General features: G+C 41.5%; 1 protein-coding gene across 1 annotated transcript in view; it reads right to left on the minus strand.

Moving 5' to 3' along the window:
• Positions 1 to 24,285, minus strand: part of grid2 (glutamate receptor, ionotropic, delta 2) — a 543,340-nt gene that overhangs the window by 213,308 nt on the left and 305,747 nt on the right. The gene's annotated exons all lie outside the window — the stretch shown is intronic.

The following is a 24,285-nucleotide window of genomic DNA, read 5'->3' on the forward strand; positions in this document are numbered from 1 at the left end:
TAATTCTTGCAGTGCAGAGTGCACCAAGACACACATAGTTATCCTTGTTAGTCACCACAGTGCAGTGTTGACTGAAAGAAATACGGGAATGTTTTGAGTGCTATTTTTTGCTCGTTTCCACATAAACTACATATATATTTTGAGGGGGCACAGCTGTTGATGTGACACACAACCTGCTTGGTACTAACTAGAAACAGAGGGGTACAAAGATACAGAGGGATAAAACTGGAGCATGTGTCTATTGATTTTCTTTTGAATTATGCATACAGTATGTAAAGACATAAATACACACAGAGATATATAGAGAGATTCAACTAACTAGCATTCTCTGTAAATCGCTCTTACACACACACACACACACACACACACACACACACACACACACACACACACACACACACACAGGGCTCCCAGCTGCTAGTGTTCGGTGAACCAGAAAGACAGACCACCTCTCTTTCTCCTTCTAACAACCTCTTTATTAATATTTCCTTCCCTCTCCTCTCTGCTCTATCCTTCCCCATCTATCCATCTTCGCCCCTGCCTTCCCCAAATGCCAGCTGGGTCATTTGGCAAGACTGATGCATCTTTAGAGACACAATCTGGAAATCTGGGGTATATCCACGTATGCATGTTATGTGTAATAAGCCTTTAGAACTTTCTTCACCCATTGTAACTCAAAATACAGATTTTGTGTCTGCTTTATTCTCCTGTCAACAAATGCCGGGAATCCTTTAAGATCCTCAAATATACACTCTCATGCCTAGCTGTCCTTTTCAATTTCAGAGAGGAGAAAACAAGTCTTCAATCCAATACAATGCTATGTAAACAAAGCCAGCAACGGGGCAGTGTTTCAATAGGGGGCACAATAGTGGTCTAACAGATTGGGCAATGTACATGATAGAGCACATGGTAGGAAGGGTGGGTGGTGTGACGTGGACCTCCACCCCCAGCCCACACCTTCCCATGAGACTGAAATGTCAGCAGTGAGAACAGTGTAATATGTATTCTGGAAAGCTCCTCAATGCCTCCTTTAGTATAGTCTGTCAACACTGCTTTACCTGTTTGCAACCATTATGTTTGTCCTTTGTATTTCATACATGCAACCATGTCATTTGGCTTTGTCCTCATATATGTGCTTACTGTGACCTGTAGGGTAGCTTACTTTACTGGTGGGAAGGCTATGTTGGAACCATGAGACTTAACTGTATGGCGTTGATGTGTGTCCTTATGTGACTTATGTTCATAGTTTCTAGTTTTTCTTTCATAGTGTGCACTGAGGATGGTTGCCTAAACAAAATGCTTGCCACACAGCACTTTAAACTTTTTTGCAGTTTGGAATAAAGTGGACTTATATCTTCTAGAAGAACTCTACCATCTATTATTACTGAAAATCCAATATTTTCTGCAGTCAGAGAACAATGACTGATACTTTTGGTTATTGCCCCCCATCCCGGCACTCCCATGTCATTTGAAATTTTTCACACTCACAAAAAGCGACCATCTGCTGAGCGCAAGCACAACCCCGGCTATTGAAGCAAAGTAAAGTCAGGCCTTGAGCCTGGAGTGAAGCACAGTGGTGTCGATGTTCACATCATTGACTGACCTCCAGGCTACTACTACATAAACAATAATACATTATAAAAGGAGTGTGTTACAGAACACCATTAAAGTGTGCTAGTATAAAAAGTGTATTAAAAGTGCATTAAAAATTGCATTATAAAAAGTGCATTGTAAAAAATGCCCTCCTTGCCTGAGAGACTATCTGCAGTCCCTTGCCAGTTGTTTGTACTCTCCTCTCACGTCTAAATGCTGCACAACTCTGAGACACTATCAGTGCTTATTCCACCTCCTCTTCCTCGCTTCCACTCTCCATCCTTCCTAGGCCTCCAGTGCTGTCAGAAACACCTCTACCTCCTACCCTCTCGACCCACTCCCCTGTTATCTCCCTTCTCGTCCAAAACAGCCTCTCTGAGTGCTTACCTTTCAGCCCAAATCATTTCAGAGCTCCAGTCTTGCAGTGATTTTCGTTTTAGTTTCCTTACGGCACCACTGAATGTTGTACCATGTCCTCCAATTGAAATCATCGGCCTTCTCTCTCTGCCTCCATTCCAACATCCCTCCTTCCACACCTCTCCCATTTCATCCCCCATCCCTTATCTCCTGTTTACCCTTATGGCAACCCACACATCCTCCTATCGTCTCTCTTTCCCTCCCTCCCTCCCTCCCCCCATCCATCACTTCCTCACCTCCCTCCCTCCCCCACCCATCACTTCCTCACTCCATTCCTTTGCACACTTCTGTCCTCTGTCCCTCTTCGCCCTCCTTGATCTGCTCTTCCATCCGTCCTATCCTCATGGTCACCCACACTGTGTCCTTGTGTCCTTGCGTTGCTTCTCCCTCCCTCCTAATCCTCCTTCCCTCCCTCACTTCTACACCCATGTTGGCCTAAACTGTGTCCTTCACTGTGTGCTCAACACCAGACTTGGGTGTTTATTTCACTTCTAGTCGACTGAAAAATTTGTCACAGAGTCGCTGGGTGAAACAGAGTGGTGTAAAAAAAAAAAAGGGTTACGAAAGTAGTGTGAACACACACACACGCACACGCACACACACACACAAATGGTACAATGGCAATGTACAATGGCATGAAAGCACAAACTCAAACGCGCATAGTCAGCCTGTATAATGCCACAGAGACTAATCTGCCAACACTGCAGAAATAAAGCAAGAGAAAGAAAGAAAAAAGAAAGGAAGAAAGTGTCCAAGAAAGGAAAGCTGGGGGAGACAGTGCTGAGAAAAGCAGAATAAAAAACATTTTATGTGTGTACTGTATGTGTTTGTGTGTGTTTGTGAGTGTGTGTGAGAGAGAGGGAATGTGACATTGTCTCCTGAGTCAACCTGGTACAGTATATGCAAAACCAATACAATGAGTTGCGGTTGCGTGTGGTTTAAAATGAGGAGTCGTCCAATCCAGAAACAACTGGTTGCACCACATAGAGACAGATCTAAGTGTGTGTGTGGGTGTGGGTTGGGAAGGGGGCCCAATGCTGTGTGAACATAGTGAGTCAGAGATAAATTTAATGATGCATAACATGATGCCTGCTAGTTTTACTTATATTGGTTTATTTCATATTTCAGGCATTGCTTAATTTCGATGTATTATTTTGGCTACATTTTACACAATGTTTGATGAACTGGTATGCTACTTTCAAGATGCACAAATCACCCCACAACTGAATTCATATGTTGCTGTAATAATCTTATCTGTTTAGAACAAGAAAAATGTATTTTTTCACACCTGTAGAGTAGGTAGACGGCAGGTGCGTAGGAGACAAATGTGCAGAAGAAACTCATGCACACTGCTTCAGACTTGCAGTTACAACTTTTAATGCAACATTTTGGTCGCCAGACCTTCATAAATTCATCAGGCATAAACACTGATGTCTGATGAATTTATGAAGGTCTGACGACCAAAACGTTTCATTAAAAGTGCCCATATTTGGGAACAAAGAAGCCCCATGCACAAGACACAAATCCTGCAATGGACTCACTGAGAGCGGATCTGTATGGATATAGTCACAGTGCTTTAGATAATTCCACTGCAGTTTTCACTCACAACTGTTAAGCACTTGAATAAATCTAATTTGGAGGTAATAACTAAAAAATATATGAACACAGAAAGAGAATCTCCAATTAATTGGCAATACATTGTTAAAGTGATTTTCCTTTTTATTAACAATAGCCAAAGGTTATTTCAGGCAAGCAAGTCCTCATGAATTGATGTAGAAGATTAATGAGTAGAAGCTAAAGTAGTTTCAATCTCAGTGCCCGTTGTGCACGTCTTGAATTTGAGGAATTAATTAAAGTGTAACAATATATGATTAAACTTCAATAAGTCTCAGCATAATGCTTAGTCATAGCCTTCTTAAAACCACTGAGCCATTGATTCATCTTCTAATGATATGACCACTACTGCCTTAATGTTTGAGCATGTGTGGGTGTGTGCGGGAACGCACATGTGCGTATGCGTGCATATACATGTGTGTGTGAGCGCGCATGTATTTCTCGTACATTAAAACTGGCTTAATTTTAGAGCTGAATAAGCCAGTTATATATCATAAGCTACATTATCCAGATTCCATATTCCTATTATAATGGTCATGCTAACTAGCGCTTTAGCAGCCTTGCTATAGCGTAGCTATAGCGCATTAGCTTAGCATCATCAAGGCTTTAGCTAATGGAAGGCTTTGCTAATCCCCTACTTATTAGGGCACTTTGGAGAATTAGTGCCCTCATCCCCTCTACATCACACACTCTTAAGTCTGCAGGGGGGCTCTAAGCACTAGGCTCATTAATGCTCTTTGCTAATGACTTAAAGGGCCCGTTGCGTTAACCCAGCCCAATGTTACATCACTCTAAAGTAGACAACAGTTAAAGGAGAGTGAAAGAGAAAAGGAGCTAGAGGTGCTGGTGCAGCAAAGTATGTGTCTGTAGTCACTTTGAAGAGTTTTGCAGAGCACTGTGCAAACACACACGCATTACTTACATTATTCAAAATATAAATAATTAAAACAAGTTGTCTGTGGGTGATTAAGTAAGTCAAACCTTAAGTTGTACAAATGGATATTGTTTTCCTGCACTTTGCCAGCGCATGTAAGAACTACAGCTGTGTGCAGGCTAGTACGCTCTGCCTGAGCACAAACAGGCTTTGACTGGAAAGGGAGACGAATAGGAGTGTCAACAAAATAAAGATGTAGCCATTTGGAATTCTTCAGGTATCACCATACACCCTCCCAACACACACACACACACACACACCACCACTACCACCACCACCACCACCACACATACACACACACACACCTCCAGTACCTCAGCAGTATACTAATTCATGATACATCAGTCCTGGATCCATGCCATTGAAGCAGTTACGAAACCTGTCAAGCTCTGCAGAGGTTCATATGAGAGACTGTATGTTGACGTGTGTGTGGAAGTGTCTTCATCAGACTTGAAAGCAACATCTTTGAACATGTCTTCAGGGTTTTGAACTACTTCAGATATGCTTGATTTATCCTGCTAGACACTTAAACAACCTCAGATGGGGACTCAGCCACTTGCAAAATGAGATAAATCAATCGCTCCTCATGGTTTTTCATTTATTCAAAACATATTCAGCCGCTATCTTTGCCAAGTCTTGTTTGTATGTGTCCATTTCTGATGCATTTCTGTGTGCATGTCAGTGTGTGTGTGGTCTGCACTGGTGCATGTTATTGAGCTCTCTCTCTACCTTGTCGGTCTGTCAGAATAAATGGACTGCAGGCACTTCACCTGCACCCAGGTGTGACCGATTCCTCTCTCTCTCTATCTGTGTCTCTACAAGCATCTCTCCTCCCACCGCTACCACACACACACAAACACACTTTATCACACTCTACTGCAGAGTATACTGCGTCTCAATGAACACCTCTTATGTACAACAGGACTGATACACAGTCCCGTTCCTGTGGCCGAGTGTCTGAGGGTGGAAAGGAGAGGAAAGGGAGAGGGACGGGAGGCAAAGAAATCAATACCAAGATGGAGAGAACCAATGAAAGAATGTCTGTATGGTGAATAACGCCTGCAGCTGCAGAACATTTCTTGAGTCAGTAAGACACTATAACAGACTTGTGTGGGTAACAGACTTAAGTAGAGCGGAACAGAGTTTGAGATGGAGTACAAAATGAGTCAGGTGGCAGAGCACCAGTGGTAGTTAAAGGAGCATTAAGTAATCTATGACTTTCATCAACCTCTACTGGCGACCAAGGAATTGCAACATTGACAGCACTCTGGCACAATAAATGACATAAATACTAAAGCCACATTTTCACAATAGAGATGAGTACGCTAGCTAATTAGAGCACTCTAGTGAAGAGGTGATGTATTGTGATGCAAAATATTGTATTAATAGTACTGCTTTATCATTTACTTTTTTGGCTTGAGAAGAAAATGTCGTGCAGCGCCTGGAAATCTCAGTACCTGATTAAATAATCGTTGAGTCATTGGTATTGATCAACAACCTGACCAAACACCCACTGATATATTATGTCATTTTGTGTTATGGGACAGTAAAATTTGTACTTATTGCCCCTTTAAACTATGGATCACAGCCTAAATTACTAGCAGGTTTTAATGAGACTGGGTGTCCAGAGCACTGGATTGGAAATATACACAAATCCCTGCTCTACAATCATCTGTTCTTTCACACAGCCTACAGAGGAGCAGTCACACTCTACTAATAACTATACTAGAATAGACAATCTGCTCCTATTCAATAGGCCGCACACAGATTGTATAAGCAACAGCCAACCTCACTATACGGCCCTTTCTTTTCTCTCCAGGGAGCGTGGACAGAAAAGGTCTCGCCTACGACTGTTTTTCCGTTCACGTCAATTACCCCTTTTTCTTCACAGCAGGGTCAGAGACACTGCTATAAGTGTGCCTGTGTGCGTGTGTGTGTGTGTGTGTGTGTGTGTGTGTGTGTGTGTGTGGACAGTAGGCTTGCTGATACAGACTTCTTTGGGGAATTAGCACTTGAATTATAGCAGGTGGAACGAGCAATAGATATCATGCCCTTTTCAACTTTGCTTCTCCGGGAAAATTTATCATTGTAACTTCTCCGACTCCTGGCACTTTCTGTTGTCCAACATACCAGTCCAGTGATTGCTCTTCTTCCCCATGCCTCTGTATCTCTTCTCCACACAATCTGTTCTTATTTTTCCCTCTATTTCCATTAACATTTAATGGGCCCCCTTTGGTCCTGTCATCTAGTCACATTTAACATCGCCTATTCCTTGCTAGCTCTAGTCTTTGTGCCCTAGAGATGTATTCTCCCTCCCTTTCATCCAACCCCTTCCTTTGTCTTTTCTTCTCCTCCATAACTCCCTCCTGGCCTCCTCTCCTTATTCCCTCCAACTGCCCCTCCATTCAGTGGCCTTTAACACTGTATTTATCCAGTTCTCAGCACTCCCTGTTATCAAACTCACCAGATGAATGTCTCTTCTCGTTTTTTTCCATCCCTGTCTCTCTCTCTCTCTCCCCATTGAGGCCTAGACCTCTCCTTTTAACTCTCACTCTGCCCCATCCCTACTTCTCTTCCCCTCTTCCCTTTCTCGGAAATAATCCCCTCTCCCGCTCCCCTCATCTGTCTGCCTCTATCTTCCTTTTTTTTTTTCCCGTCCTCTCCTCTGTCGCTCCCTCCCTCCATTCGACAAGACTGAACACTCTAATTTCCCTGGCTCTTAGCTCCTGGTGTTGTTGAGCGCGCCAGATGAATGCCTCTTCTCTGCATCCTGCTCTCCATGTCCCCCTCTCCTCCCTGCCCTTCATCTATCTCTCCTTCCTTCACCTTTCGCCGCCCATCCAGACTTAACTAAATCCTTTGCTCCGTGCCGCGAGACTCATGTATTTCTGCCACCCAGACATTGCGCATTCATGCCACCCAGGACCGACTTCATTCTTCCTCGATCTCATTCCATCCATCCATCTGTCCAAACAGGATTTAACTCAATCGTTCATTCCGACCAATGAGACTGCACTTCTGCCTCCCAGTGCCGACTTCATTCTCTCTCAATCTCCCTCCCTCGCTCCTTCCCTCCCTCCCTCCCTCCCTCCCTCCCTCCCTCCCTCCATCCATCTCCTCCTTCCCTTATCTTTTGCTCTGTCCATCCCTTCATCTATCCAGACTTAAAATAACAATCTGCAACATTTTCATATAATTAAAGTTTTGCTTCCCTCTATCACTAATTGATATAGAACAATAGTGATTCAACTTAAACTCAGTTAATAAAAGCTTTTACATTGTCTTTCCCGGGAAAAATCCTCTAGGAACAGGAAGAGAAAGTGATGCGTTTTACATTTCGAGCAGCAGGAGGTTTGTTTGCAATAAACAGAGAAAGAACTTGGTAGTTAGCATGACTAGTGATAGCCACCATGTCACCAAAATACTATAACTATAAACTATAAAAATATAAAAAATGAAGCCCTGGATTACCACTTTAAAACTTTATATTTAACTCAAACTCATGTAGAGTTCAGGGAACAGATGCCTCCCCATCTTTGCCTCATCCATCTTTCCATCTCTTTCTCTCCTCTGCCTCTCCCTCCATCCCTCTATCCTTCTCTCCAGACTTAACACTGCATCTCTCTGGCTCATGGGGCAACGGATTTTCCTCTTATCTTGTTCCCTTGTTTCCGTCACCCATCCCTCTCTTCTTCCTGTCCGCCCTCCATCCATCCAAAGAGACTCAACACTGTGTATTTCTGAGTCCGCGCTCGATCCGTTAGTAGAGTGGAGGGGATAAACGTGTCCCCTGGGAAAATCCACAGCTCTTCTGTTTATAGCCCTGGGCTTTTACTGCTATTACTTCACCAGGATGGATCCGCGCTCTTCTCCCTTTCTTCCCTCACTCTTCCATTCTCTCTCTCCTGTCTCTCTGTATAGTGGAATCGGTGGCCTTGTAATTGATTCTCACATGAACAATCGGAAGCCATTTTGCAGACAGAAACACAAACACACACACACACACACACACAAGTAGCATGCCATTCCATACGTACATACAAACTGACTGTTGGCTGGCCTCAGTCTGTCTCTTTAGTTTCGCTCTTTCTCCTCTTCTCATTGTCAGCTAGGGTAATGACCCATTCGTCAATGCTTTAATCATATTTAGAAAATGGATTGGATGCTGTTCACTGCTAATGGCTTGGTGTGCCTCTGTTTTTATTGCCTGTGTACACGGCAGATGTCCCATTCTCCCACTTGCTGACTAAATACTGAATTGCAGACAGGTATGTGTGTGTGTGTGTGTGTGTGTGTGTGTGTGTGTTGGGGGGGGGGATTGTGTGTATGTGCATGCATGCGTGTATGTGCATATGCATGTTTGTGTCTCAGTCACAGTCAGAAACTGAGATATCAATTACACTGTGATAAACACTGATGATATGATGGGCCACTGAGCTGACCTTTCAATTAACTGTGCATGATGAGTAAAAATGAACTGGCTCTGAGCTGTTCACACACTCCCCACACAGACTGGCCGCCTTATTATGAGTGTGTGTGTGTATGTGTGTGTGTGTGTGTGTGTGTGTGTGTGCAGTATTTCACAAATACAGTTGCGCAGTATACACTGGTGGTGTTTTTAAGACACATTAATAGCATATATTAAACATATCTGGAAATATTTTCACCATTTTCCAGTAACAGCTATTCCCCAACACTATGGTGCATTCCCACCAGTGAGAGTGATGAAGCAACTTAATTGGCTGCAGCTGCATATGTAGATTTGGGGGTGAGAGTGAAGGAATGTGGAATGGAGTGAGGGATTGAGAGGAAGAAGGGGAGATGGGGAGAAGAGGAAGGGGAAATTATTGGGGGCTATAGAGAATAATTTAGGAATATGCATTTCAGTAGGGAAGTAGAAATGAAGGATGGAGGAAGGGATTTTTGAAGGGACGGATGTATCGGGATAAAGAGCACTAGAAAATGAGGGAAGGATAAAGGCCTGTAGAGACAGATGTAGAAAATGCAAAGCAGTTCGAAGGAGGGAGAGAGGGGTGAAGCAATGAAAGGAGGGAGGGAAAGAGGCATGGATGAATTATGGAGAGGCTGTGGGGAGATCCATAATGATAGATCACTCTATCTGAGTTACTTCAATTAGAAAGAAACTCTGCATGCTGATTCACTGACAGAGGCGGGAATAGAAAGAGAGAGAGAAACAGAAAGAGAGAGGATGGAGAGAGCAGTTGGTGTGCATGTAATAACTTAGAGTGGATAAACGCTACAAGAATGCTTGCAGATTTCTCATCTAATTAAGCACAAAGTTGTTGTCTCAGAATAATATTCTACACTGCCACACTGTACAGAGAGGAAAAACAACAACGGTGGTTTTTTTGTCCAGATCTTCTAAATTACTCAGCTGGGGATAAATGCTGCCACAAAACCTTATCATGTTTTTCTTCTCATAGGTTGATTAAAGAAAAAGAAAAGAAGAAGAAACACTGCATAGAGACTTCAGCTTGAAGAGAGCATGACTGAAATCTGCTTAATGAGATTAAAAAAACATAGTGTCATTGTTGGGTGAAAACCTCATGAATCCTGTTTTGGTGATTTTTCATGTTTTAACTTAAATTGAAGGATTACATGACTCCTCTATGGTTTGAGAAAGTTCTGCGCCTCCTGGGCTTAAGAAAACCTTTCAAAACCCATTGAATAAACTCATAAATGCATGAATGTCAAGCTGAAAATAAGGCTGTTTTTCTTTCTGAAACTTTAGAACTTTAGAAACTAATTGGGTGTTATGTTAACCTCACAAGACAGTGTTCATCGGCCTTTCTACACAGAACCCACCTTCAGGTCACATGGACGGAACTTCATTATCACTTAAGAGACAAGCTGGTCTCAAATGAATTTGTACTGAGATCATTTTTGAATTATTTTTGAAGTGGCCCTGCACTCCCAAAAGTCATACATGTAATATTGGCATGAAACTAATTCTGCTTCATCACACATGGCCCTGATATGGATGAATGAACACAGACACATGCATATGTGTGCGCGCATACACACACACACACACACACACACACACACACACTCTTTCACACATCAAGCATTCTGCCCTCAGCACATGTTGCAGCAGGTTCATATATGTGGCTGCTTTTAATTGAAAAAGGAGGGAATAGAGCTCTTCAGTGTTCATAAACCATGAGATGAGCCAGTTGGGATCTATCACACACACACACATACACACACACACACACACACACACACAAACAGGACTAATGTATGCATCCAGCTGCCCATGGCTGCTTGTATCAAATTCAAAATCCTGCTGCTGGCATACGAGGCTGTGAAGGGATTTGTACCCCCATACCTCCAGGCCAGGGTCCAACCCTCCATGCCAGCCAGTGCCTCGTGTTCTGCCATCACCGGCCGCCTGGCTCTGCTTTCCCTGGTCAACGCTCCACCCGCTCTCTACTATTTTCTCTCCTGGCTTTCTAATGGTTCAGTGACCTTCCCAGTCCAGTCAGAATAGCAGAATCACTCCCCATCTTCCATGGCAGGATGAAAATCTCTTCTATACTCACTCTACTCTAATTGCTTCTTCTCCTAGCACTTCACTCTTGCATAATCGTCCTTTGGTCACACAAATATTGTAAGGGCACTAAGGCGCTGACCTCTGCTCTCATTATTAGTTGCTTGTAATTTTGGTGACTTAGCAATTTAGGCGTGTTGTACTGTTGCATGTATTGTAAGACATTCTGGATAAGAGCATCAGCTAAATGCATAAAAAGATAACGTAAATGTGTGCACACAAGCGCTTGCACGTCTCTCTCCACACATGCACCTTTGTACATAGACAGGTACACATCAACACACACATACATTGGTAGTTACTACTGTAAGCTTTCCACTTGAGTGGGAGGGGTTTTACTGCTACATCACCCTAAAAACAAGAGTCAATGCTAATAAGGTTGACAGGATTGTAAACTCTAAATTCCCAGTGAAAGAGGTAGGCATGCTCTGTGTTCCTGCGTATACCCTTGATGATACTTCTAAGAAAATAACAGATGGTGAAAAACCAAGTGTAGATGCAGGTAAACATATCTTATAAAAATAAGCATTCTGTTCTGCTCTATTAAATCTGGACCTTTTTTCAAATACTGTTCAATTAATTTATCTCCTTCAGCCAGTTTCTTCCCCTACGTTTTATTATATATCCACCCTTTCAGTCAGGATACCTTGGTTAGATACTGTAGTACGTTTTTAAAGTGTTTCCAGAGTGACAATATGCAATGTGAGTGGGTCAAGAGGTGACTAGAGGAGAATGAAGGAGGATGGCATGTTGCCCTTGTAAACACAAATTATAAAACACATCAATCCCCCTTGTTAATTGTATATTTTAGACTATATGAGGGAAAACAAAGCATTATCTCCCTACCGTTAAGTTTATATACCTATATCAGTCACTGGTAAATGTTGAATTGTCCCATTAACAGCAAAGTACAGCTGTCTCCTCTATTGGTGTCCTTTAAAACACACAGTGTGGTTTTGAGTACATTTTTGTCACATGGATGGCCAAACAATACAAATCCACCGTTACCTAGCCATCACAAAGCTGTCAAGTGGCCCATCTCTCAAATGGGATCCAAGTGATTTTCCTCAAACTGTTGCTGCAAGTCCTGACTTAGCAGTGGATTACAGAAATAAAACTCTTCAACAGAACAGAACAGAACGGCCTTATACTGTCAGCTTTGGGGGGCGTGCCAGCCTCCAAATTGCTATAAACTCGGACTCCATTTGCCTTTGGAGAGATGTATTTCGAATGACTATGAATATTCAGCCTGACAATTAGAGTATATAAAACTGGTGGCATTATGGACTGGGACGCATAGATCCCTGCTGAGGTTTTTGCAACTGTGTATGCGTGTGAGTGCGTGTGTCTGTATGTTTGGGTGTGTGTGTGTGTGTGTGTGTGTGTGTGTGTGTGCACAGGTGTGTCAGCATGCCTGTTGCAACTCTGGAGTCCCATAAGCCGATTACTATCCAAATGAACAGCTGGACACAAGGACGAGGTGTGTGGGTGGCAAGCTTAAGTCAAAATGACATCATTGCCAGAATCGCAGCCAGACAACACAGACTGTGCAGATAACTTGATGCTCTCTCTATGATGGAGGCACAGCTTAAACACAACATCACAAGTTATGGATAATAACACTGGTTTGACAATGCATTACCTAATTATTGCCTTGATAGAAGTTAAAAAATAATTGCTAATCTGAGCAGCTAGTTGTTGAATTGGTCAAAGGGTTTTATTTCTTCCAGAGTTTAACTAACCTATTAAAATCAGTTATATTTTTTCATATGACTCCTAAAATTTTGGTAACTGTACCTGTAACAAAGTGGTATTATACATGTTGAACTGAGTTTTGTTAAGTTTTGGTTTTCATGTCATTCAATTTTGTGTCATTATTTTATTTTCTCCTATTTAGGTTTACATACACATTTTTTCTTGTAACATGCACTTGTGTGTTCTGTAAAGTGTAAAGCAAAAAGTCAATAAACATATCTATTGAAAATAAAATCTGTTATATTAGTACTTTTAACAGGACATTTTAGGCTTGCTTATAAGATTGAGACTAAGATGAACTTCATTAATACCCAAGGGAAAATAAGGTCAAGTCAATAACATTACTGTCACTGCTACTATTAACAATGCTTCTCGTATTAATGTTAAAAATTACAATATTCAAAAGTATTAAAAATTGGATATCGTCCAGTTATGCAATGCTGTCCAGCTCCAATATGATGGACGTTCCTTCCTGACCACAGGTAGTGAATGTTATTATTTTATTCACATGGCTGACCAGACAAATCATCCCAGTGTGGTGTGGGAGTGCTTTATTCAACCAGCTTCAGGGGTGGCAGTCTGTAAAACCTGCAATGAAACCTGCCTCACTCTGCCACGAGGGCTTCCAGCCCACATGAAAGGATTTAATTAATATAGGTTTCAGTGGAGAGTTTTAGTGTCACCTGATGATCTATATGCTGTTTCAGAGGCTTTTCCACCAAACCCAGAATAGAAATCTAGGGAAACACTGAATCCTTGTAATTGTTTGTTTTTTTTTTTTGTTTTTTTTTTAGGATTTTTTGGGTCATAGAAGTGGTCAAATTTCCTCTCCCTCTTTCTCTCTCTCTCTGCAAGCGCGTGTGTGTGTGTGTGTGTGTGTGTATCAGTATGAGCATGTAATTAGCTACTCCTACCCTTTCATGGTGGAACATGGCACTAACACTGCTTGGTTTAGAGGGTTTGATTCCACTTGCGGCCATGCATAGTAAAGCTGTATGTACTCAGAACTGTTGGCACTTGAGATAAAAGCATCACCAAATGGCATGTAGAAAAGATCAGACAGGGAGACAAGGGCCAAGCGGTGAAAAGGTTATTCGGGGTTATAGCACTACTCAACCTGCCCATGATGAAAAGAGAGAGGGGAAAAAGGAGAGGGCTTTGAAGTGCTAGCGCCTAGCTAAAGGCTACATTCACCTTTTATTTTACAGGAGAGCCAGATGGGGGAAGAGAGGGGAGGGGGTGGGACGAAAAAACAGACACAGAGGAGAGTGAGCGTGTGTGAGAGAGATAGAGGGGAAAAGAGAAAGAGAGATTAATACAGACTGACAAAAATAAGGTTAAGGCAGAAAGAGGAAAAAATACACACAAATGGAGATACAGAGAGACAGAGAAAAACTGAGACAGGGAGGAAAGAGAACAGAGAGTGGAAGAGACAGTGAGGAGGAAAAAAGTAGAAATGAAAACAGCAGCAGCGTGGGAGTTATGCCAGATAGAGAGAGAGAGAGAGAGAGAGAGAGAGAGAGAGAGAGATTCTTATTATCTTTGATGAATTCCAATCGTATTTGGACACTTTGGCAATACTGTTGATATAACATTCATGCCAGGGAAGTGTATTGAATTGAACTGAATTGCCCCCCTTCTGGCAGACAGGCAGCTCTGCAGCTCTTCCTGTCCCTCCAGGCAAATCATCAACAAAAACATATGAATGATGTCATTGGTCCACTGTTACGGATGTACAGTGTGTGTGTGTGTGTGTGTGTGTGTGTGTGTGTGTTTCACTGTGAAGTCCTTTAGAGAGACAGTGCATCAGGGTAAAAGCCACCAGTACACAGGTGTTCTGTGGCCTACAATAGCTGTATAAATTGCTGTTGAACTGGATATCTAGTAATAGAACCTATAGACATGCACACACACACACACACACACACAGGTATGAACATACTGTACACACACAACGCTTATGCCAGGAAACTAAACTGAGGAACATTTTGCACCAGAGCCAAACTGATGCCATCACTCTCTCAGTTTCTCCCTCTCTCTCCCCCACTGACAGCATGCTTGATAACTTTTATGCTGCTGTAATAAGAATGAATGTGCTCAGAGGGAGGAAAAAGTGCATTGGTGTGTATGTGTATATGTGTGTGTGTGTGTGTGTGTGTGTGTGTGCGTGTGCGTGCGTGTGTGTGTGTGTGTGTGGGGGTGGTTTGGCTTTGTGCTTGTGAATGTTTCTGTATTTCTGCTTGTGTGAATGTTTGTGTCTCTCTGCTTGTGCCCCTATGTTTTTCTGTGGTTGTGTGTTTCTGTCTTAATACATATGTGTGTGTGCGTGTGCATGTGTATGTATGCGCGCACTTTTGTGTGTGTGTGTGTGTGCGTGTGTGCATCTGACAGATGGCGGGCCCCCTGTGAAGAACTAGAGAGGAGAGAGGAGCAAGGGACTGATGCATTTCAAGTTGAAAAGCGACAGCAGAATCTGTTCAAAGTACTCAACAAAACCCCTCTGCCGTCACTCTGTTGATTCATAATTGAATGAGCAAATGTTTATAGCCGAGCAATCACACGGCGTGAAATCTCAACAAACATACATTCCTTTTGTTTTTTGGTCTTCGTCTATGGTCGTGTTTGATAAATATCCATATTCATTACATTAACTGCCAGCGCTGGCTTTAATGTCTCAAAGGTAAATCTACGATGATCATAACAATAGTCGTTGGCTCGTTGAAAGGCTTGTGAATGTCTAGTCTGTCAAGGCCTTGTGCCTATCACTGTTTTCATCCCCCTCTCTCTCTCTCTCACTGTCTCTGTCCTCCGCTTTTCTGTCTGTCTAGCTCTCTCTCTCTCTCTCTCTCTGTCCTCCGCTTCTCTGTCTGTCTAGCTCTCGCTGTCTCTCTCTCTCTCTCTCTCTCTCACTGTCTCTGTCCTCCGCTTCTGTCTGTTTAGCTCTCTCTCTCTCTCTCACTGTCTCTGTCCTCCGCTTCTCTCTCTCTCTCTCTCTCTCTCTCTCTCTCTCTCTCTCTCTCTCTCTCTCTCTCTCTCTCTCTCTCTCTCTCGTAAGGATATTGAATAATGAATTGTTCAATGGCACACATCATTCAATCTCAAAATAAAAACTGACCCTGAGCCTTAGAGTCACAACAGAGCGGTGCGATGGTGTTATGCTAGTGTGTGTGTGTGTGTGTGTGTGTGTGTGTGTGTGTGTGTGTGTGTGTGTGTGTGTGCCAGCATAAGGCAGATTGTCACTGCAGGAACATTGGCAGGAACATAATTATTTCAGTATAAGTTGTGTACAATAGCTGTCATGTTCAGTGTCTGAGATAATGCTAATGTTAGCAGACACATCTGTTTAAATAAAGAATTGTTTAAATAAATACATATGGTCTGCTAATGTGTTTGCGTTATTAAACAAACGCTCCATATTGTATGTGTTTGTTAATTGTTTCAGTCTGCTTTCACGCAAATGTGAGTGTGTGTGGGTGCTGGGGGTCCGGTTTTAACCATGCAAAAAGATTAGTGGATTAAGCGTTTGTGTTCACAAACATGCATGTGCTTATGTGTGTATTTGTTTGTGTCTGTGTGTCTGAATCTTTGTGTTTAGGTGTGTGTATGTGTGTGAGATGGCACAGGCTTCCGACTGCATTGGTGAGTGTGTGTATACATGATTGTCTGTGTATAGTTTGGGGAAAAGATAATTGCCTTTAGAGTGTGTATGTTTATGTGTGTGATGGTGTGTCCATTATATTTCATAATGCAATGTAGATTTATGTGCGCCATCTTTCGTTACTGAGTGTGATGATGCTTTTTGACATACTAACAAATGTGTTTTAATAACAGAGTTGTTCCATTATTAGGACCACCTGTGTGTGTGTGTGTGTGTGTGTGTGTGTGTGCGCGCGCATGTGTGTGCATGTGTGTGCGTGTGCGTGTGCGTGTGTGTGTGTGTGTGTAAAATTGCAATATCTCCAAAATCAACAAAATCCCTAGCATGGTTTGGTCATATTGCTGAGATGGACTTCAGGAAGACTTTTATTATTTTTGTTTGATTGACAATATCCCAGAAATGGGTTCGGGCATTTGATGTAACTATTCCTTGTGCCATTTTAAGGTGCAGCACCTAGCGTGGATGATAAAAGAAAGAGAGTGGGTGAGAGAGGGGTTATATTAAGTGGACACTTCCCATCACAGATGTTTCATTGCAGAAGAATACCCACCATCTTCATATTCGGTTTTAAATTGACTGATTTAAAAGAGATTTGACCCTTGCTATCTCTACCCAGCAATGAGAACCTATGGTTGTGACGAGCCATTATTTTGATTCATTTTAACCATACTCTTTATGTCTTTCCTAAGCTAATGCATCAGTATGGGTCAATATTAAAAGTTAAATACTGATATTTTTAACATATGTCATGCTTGCCTTCAAAGCAGTTGAAACCTCAGAATATTATCTGTCTGTTGCATCTTTTTGCCAATACTGAAATATTAGGAAGCAATCTTGTGCTAATTTATTGTTTATTTATTACAGAGACATCCATTATACTCAATAACCTTCTTTGAAAAATCATCAGATGGAATTTAAGATGCCATTAGGCAGCAAGGACACTTGAGGAGCCAGTGTCAGAAAAGGAGGAGGAAGAGGCTCTTCAGGTGTTTACAGCACTTTCAGATACACAGGATACCAACAGCAGTGATGAATTGGCACCAAGTGGCTTGCAAATACCTCACTAATGGAAACAGACGTCAAATGGTCTGAGGTATTAACTCCTACTGAATAGCATGTGACTCCTACTTCTTAGTACTTAGAAAATGGGAGACTGGGAACAACATGGAATGCCAACTGTAGTTAAATGCTTCAAAGCAACAATAACACTAACAGCTTTTAGTGTTGCGCTGCTGAGTGGCACAAACAGCTTGGTGAGAGTGGGACAAGAGACAAACCACCACTGAGAGTCAGACAGCTAGAAACACACATGGGCGCTCATACACAGACACACACACACACACACACACACACTCGTATGCCAATTAGTGACAAGCGTTCTAATTGCGTCTCATAAGGATAGTGAAGACTCATTAAAAATGAAATGAAAAAAGTACATACACCATACTGTGTATCGACAAAGAGAATAACAAATGTTCTTTTTTTTTGCTGCTTCATTTCTTAAAATTAATTTGAATTTGATGTGTTTACCAAAACACTGATTGCTTTAATGAGCGGCACATTGTTGAGTGGTTGTTTGTGTGACCCCCTGAAGAAAACTAATTGACTTGTGACGCTCAAAGTTTGATTGGAGATGTTGTCTCACTGGAAACATCCCTCTGGCAGGACTGGATTATAAGTGAGCCATGTTAAATGTTGGTTTGTTTGGTTATTCTGTATTGACTTCCAAATATTGTAAACCTTTTTGTTGTTGCTTTCTGTCAATTGTTTATATATTTTGGTGAATCATTTTAGAAAAAAACATGTCTATGAGGGAAAATCGGAGGGGAAATGAATGATCTTATCTTGCTTTAATATTAATATGCTATCAAAAAGAGGTTATGAACAAAACACATAGACACACTCCACTTCAGTGAACAGATGAAGATGGGAAAAGCCATTGGTGTTTCTTGATTTTAAATTGCTCAAAACAAAGGAGATTCCCTTGGTGGTTATGAAAAGTTTTCATTTGACTTTTACACTTTCTGGACAAAGGAAGCAGTTTTCTGTAGTTATTGTTCTGTCCAATTTATGAATTCAATTTCACAGTAAAATAGAGGAGATAAAGTAACTGAAAGTACACACATCTGTTTTCACAGATAGTGATGGAAATTTCATGGAATTTAATTTTTCTTTAAAACACCAGGAACTGAGAAGTGAAACAGGTATTTTACGCTGACTAAACCTACACCCTGAAGTCCCACTAAGATTTGATTAAAAGGACATTCATCACCATTCACCACAAGAAAGACAAAATTAGAATATTAAAAAGAAAAAAACATACAAAATCAACTTCATCTTTAGGTTATGTTGACACATTTTTGCTTTGACAAACAAGCTTTTTCTGAAATTGGAATTTTATATTTTCACATAACTTCTTGATTATTTATCCCACTTTGATAGAGTACATAGATTTCACACCAAAACTATTTTGAAGGAATTTTGTAGGACAAAAAATGTACAAAGTGCAGGGTGAATATGTTTTATAACCACTGTATCTTACAGTAGATTCCTGGTACAGCTGGATCCAAATCTCAGGTTGCCACCAGGTCAAAATGAATTGAATCTGCTTATGTGAGAGTGCAAGTTTCAATTTTTAGAAAGGCTTTATTCCAGAAATTGGAAATATTCCAGCGTTCAAAACATTTCTTTCCTCTGAATGACCTACATTTCCAAAAAGTTGAGACACATGTTTTAATAATCATCTTTTTTCCCTGACAATTTTTTTTTTCTTTTCTATGTATGACATGTTTCATTGAATGAAAATAAAACATTCTCCTACTGGATTTATTTGGCTCCATGTATAATGGGATATTGTTTTAACACTGTGAACATAATTTCCTCCACCAAGGACATAATGTTTCGCCTGCGTCTGTGTCTTTGTCCGTCCGTCTGTCTGTTAGCAGGATATCTCAAAAAGTTTGGCACAGATTTGCACAAAACTTGGTATGAAGGTTGGTTATGGGCCAAGGAAGAACTGATTAACTTTTCATTTCGATTGGCCAAAAGGGGGCGTGGTGTTTGGCGTGGCATATCACCCAAAGGTGGTTGTCAGACGTGGTGGACAAACACATGCATACACATGCACACACCAACACCTCCCCCAAATCTACATTGTGTTGAGTGACATGGTGTTGATTTCCCTTCAGCAGTGTGTGTGTGTGTGTGTGTGTGTGTGTGTGTGTGTGCACGCGTGCGTGCGTGTGCGTGTGTGTCTGTGCATTCCATGTTGAATGGATATAAATTAGAGTCAAGTCTCCGTCTTTTATTCCCCCATCAGTGTTAACATCCTCATAATGTTGCTGGAAGTGTAGCAGACTGCAAGATCGATGAGCTTGATTACTATGTTCTCGGCGACATCACACCCTTACACACACCCTTACACACACCCTTACACACACACACACACACACACACACACACACAAACAAACTACCTGTGTGGTAGTGAATAGAGGCTGCCTCTGTATCACCACTGATACTGGTGGCTGTGTGTTTTATGTGATCGCTGCCAGGTGACGTCTTATAGACCAATTCTACAATAACCTGCTGATCAAAAACTCTTTCAGTCGCCTGTGGCAGCAGCTGGTGGGACGGTGGAACTTGTGGGAACTGGTGTGTGGCCTTTATATCTCTAATAGCTAAATACTCACTTTCCAGTAATAGAAAAAAAAATAGGTTGACTGGGACCCACTGACACTCCTAATCAAAACACTCCAATAAACTCTGCACTCCCCTGCCCCGTTTCCCTCATCTGACCAATGTAGCCTATATTTTCCCTGCCTTCTTCACCAGTCAAGACTTGATTCCCTTCTTTTCTCCTCTCTGTTCTCGCGTCTTTCCTCTCCTCCCCTTATCCCTCCTATTCTTGTCCTCTCTTCCTCATTTTCTTCTCCTGTTTTTCTCGACTCTTCTCTTCTCCTCTATACAGTACATGCATATTTCATCATGTGACAGCATTGTTCTATTCATAGTTTCTTTCTCACGAGCAAGCAGTTGTTCTTTGTGCACCTGTAGGCTTGTAAGCACAACTGTAGTCCTCCTATATGCCATTACTTTCTCTCAGACACACACACACACACACACAGCACACATATATTGTATGTACATGCATGTATGGTGTGTGTGTGTGTGGGTGCGAGTTAGGAGTTACACACTTTCCATATTGTATCAGTCTGCCTTACATAAGCATAGATAGCTAGAGCTCAGTGAAGGAGAGAGATGACAAGTGAGAGAGAGAGAGAAATAGCAGATAGAGACAATGGAAGAGAGCAGGTGGGCGAGTTAGAGACAGAATGACAGCAGTGTGACAATGCAGCGAGAGACGGAGCGAGTATTGATAGGAGCTCAACAATGCCGAGAGAGGGAAAAGACAGGGGAAAAATCTGGAATAATAAAGTGAAGTCAACCAGAGACAAGACCATTTCAAAACCACAACTTTGCTTTGAAGCCGAGTCGGAGCAGAGTTTCCCGCAAATACACAGAAAAAGTGGGTTAAAATGTCGTTTATCGATACACATGGGCCGTTCTAGCACATGGGTACATCTAAGTCTGTAAAGCAATAAGACGAAAGAATGTGTGGCGTTCTGGCATGTTCTTCAACTCAAATTCAAAGATGATGTCCTGATAAGCCTGAATAGTGTAATAATTTTCCCATGAATAAAAGAAAACACTGTGAAACATCTATGCATCGATTTAATGCTATAGAGATGGAAGCTGTGCCTATGATTATCTTAAACACCTATTGTAATCGCAAAGGAAATGCACATCATAGAAGAAGCCTTTTCTGAGCAAATGAAAGACATAATATTGGATAAACCTGGATTTAACCTAGAATAATAATATCACAGAATGATTTCTCTGTAATTAAATGTCTTTCATGAAACACATTTTTTCATCATTCACCCCTTAACCACATCTAAAAGAATATCCTGACCTGTAATTCCTTGTTATTTAATTACATTGCGTGGTTGTAATATTTTTTTCCTGAGCCAACACTTGCCTGCTCTCTCTTTCTTCCCTTCCATCCTGCATGATCTGGCATAGAAAAAAAGCTGTTGAGATGTTTTTAGATGCTTATTTTACATGTTTATAAGTAGATCGCATTCAAATTTGCAATAGGGTCAAGGTAATAGTCTTCCAGATTGCTGTTCTGATAAAAAGTGAAAAATGACATCTAATGCCCAAAATGGGGAAAAAATAGCATCAAAAATGGGCTGCTATGGCAAACACTTTGGTGAGTCAGCAGGTGTCACATATGAAAATTAAACCTGCGTGTATGTTGTTGTATGTCTTATTTTTTTTGCATTCCTTTTCAGTTTTTCTTCTCAGCCCCGTCACTGCATGTGTATCTTCTGTATAGCGTGTTACAGAGCTACAGCAGTTCACAATGTCATCGTGTGTTTTGTCTTTGCGCTCATCAAGCTCATCAAGGCATGATGCATTACATGGCTCAGTAATACATGGCACAGTTCAGCATATTGCAGAGCTGGTTCGACCGTTGCCTCAGCTGTTTCTGTTAGAGGCGTTCACCCGTGATTAGTCAGAACGCTGCTGTCTGAGGCACGGGGAAATGCATCACAGTTTAAGCTTTTACAACGGTCACAGCAGTATAAAGGGCAATAAAGACTGAGAAGCAGAGGAAAACGTCTGCTGGTTGTCTGTGTAAAGAATTAGGACTCTAGAAATTATTCATGACTTCTTCCTACAGAGGTTATCAATGAGCAGGGATGGAATTACAAATGGAAAAGACTCATTCAAGAATGGATTACAAACAGAATGATTCATCCAGCTGTTTTGAAGTGAAATGGGGATTTTGGGTAAACATGGCTGAGCCTCTGTTTGCCTATTGTTGCTTCACCTTAGATGGCCTGTTAATCTAGCTAGCAGATAGCTGATGTAAATTTGCCCAGCTTTCTCACACCCTAACTGTGCGCTTGTATGTGTGCATACTTTATGTGTGAGTGTGTGTCTGGAAATCTGCATGTTTGTGTGCTTACTTGGTGTGTGTGTGTGTATGCATGCGTACGTGGGGGGGCGGACAACCACAGCACATACAATGCTAGCGAGGACACATCATAATTTGTCGCACCAATATCTTTCGCAGGCAGACTTTACACTTGTCACTGTGGCTTAAGTCAATATAATGTTTAAATAGAGATCAAAGAGACATATTCTGGGCTTCTACGAACACACAAATGCACAGAACATGGACACATACAGCGGCACATTATATAAAAAAATAAAGTAACACACAAGCACCCACACTATAGACGCGTGTTAGTGTGTATGTATAGATGTGCAACACAAGTTACTTTATCCATAAGAAGTGATCAAGCCTAGCAACATTCTGAATTCCGCTATCCGATGCTGTATTGCAACACATTTCCGTCTGTATCTCTCTATCCTGAAGGCATAAACAACTTGATTTCTAAACATCAAACCTCAGCAGAGGAACTAATCTACATCATCAATCCAATTGAACTCAGAGCGGGCCATGGGGTAATGAACAACAGCATCTGAAGTCCAGAAGTTGCCATCAAATATGTAATATGTGGAAATGTCACGCCTGACAAATTTAGCAAATGAAGTATGTTGTCACTGAGGATGAAAGCCAAATACCTTGAGGAAGCAGATGAAATCATATAATGAATTGCCAATCTAAGAGCGGTTTTTGTCCGTTATTTCTCAAGGGGAATTTGACTGAGCACATGTACATATTCCAGCAAACCACCCTGCTTTACGTTTAATTCAACTATACACATTGACATCTAGAAGGTGTGCAGTAGTTCTAGTGTGAGCCAATGGCCATCTCCGCTGGGGCAATTTGGGTGTAAGTGCCTTGCTCGAGCTTCCTGGAACATGAGTGATGGATGTATATATATCTCCTCCTAATGCACAGAATATAAGTAATGTTGTGTTATATAGGCTAAGTAATGTTGTTCAGTGGTTCTGAAGTGCTCTTACTTCAGACATACCTAATGTCACATATAGTCTCATAAACACGTGGCAAGGGAGCAGAATGCATCAACGTTGAGAGGGAAAAAGCATAACCCTAGGTTGATTGCATTAGGTTTTAATGAAGTTAATGCAGTATTGTTTGAGATTGACTGTTAAAATATGAGAATTTCAAATTTCAAAAGTTTACTTCATAGCACACCAGTGTGTCCCAGCACAGAGACGGGAAACCACTACTTGGGCTACAAAAGTAAACTTATAATGCATGACATTAACAATCTAGTTTGAATTTTGAAGACTGTATTTAGAACATGAAGGGAAAGCCTTGGGGACGCACATTTACATAACGCCTTGGTCATGTAAGGTTGTGTATTTTAAGTAGCATGATAATATTTTAGAATTGTTTTATGTGGAAATGATAAACAATAGCCTTGTGCATGTCATGCATATTATTCATGGCACACAGATGGGGATTTTATCCTTTTGTCCTTGCCTAGAGCATTTTCACTTGAGAGATGGATCAAAACAAACTACTCTGGCATGTTGAAAATGGTAAATGTTGAGTGTGCGCATGTAGGTGTTGTGTGTGTGTAGTCATTTGCATGCTTGTATGTGTATATTAACACACATATGCTATGACTACACACACACATAGCACCTAAATGCGCACACTCAACATTTACTATTTTCAACATGCTACAGTAGGTGCTGTGTGTGTGTGTGTGTGTAGTCATTTGCATGTTCA

This window comes from Centroberyx gerrardi, chromosome 8 (assembly GCF_048128805.1).
Source record: "Centroberyx gerrardi isolate f3 chromosome 8, fCenGer3.hap1.cur.20231027, whole genome shotgun sequence".
Lineage (NCBI taxonomy): Eukaryota > Metazoa > Chordata > Actinopteri > Beryciformes > Berycidae > Centroberyx > Centroberyx gerrardi.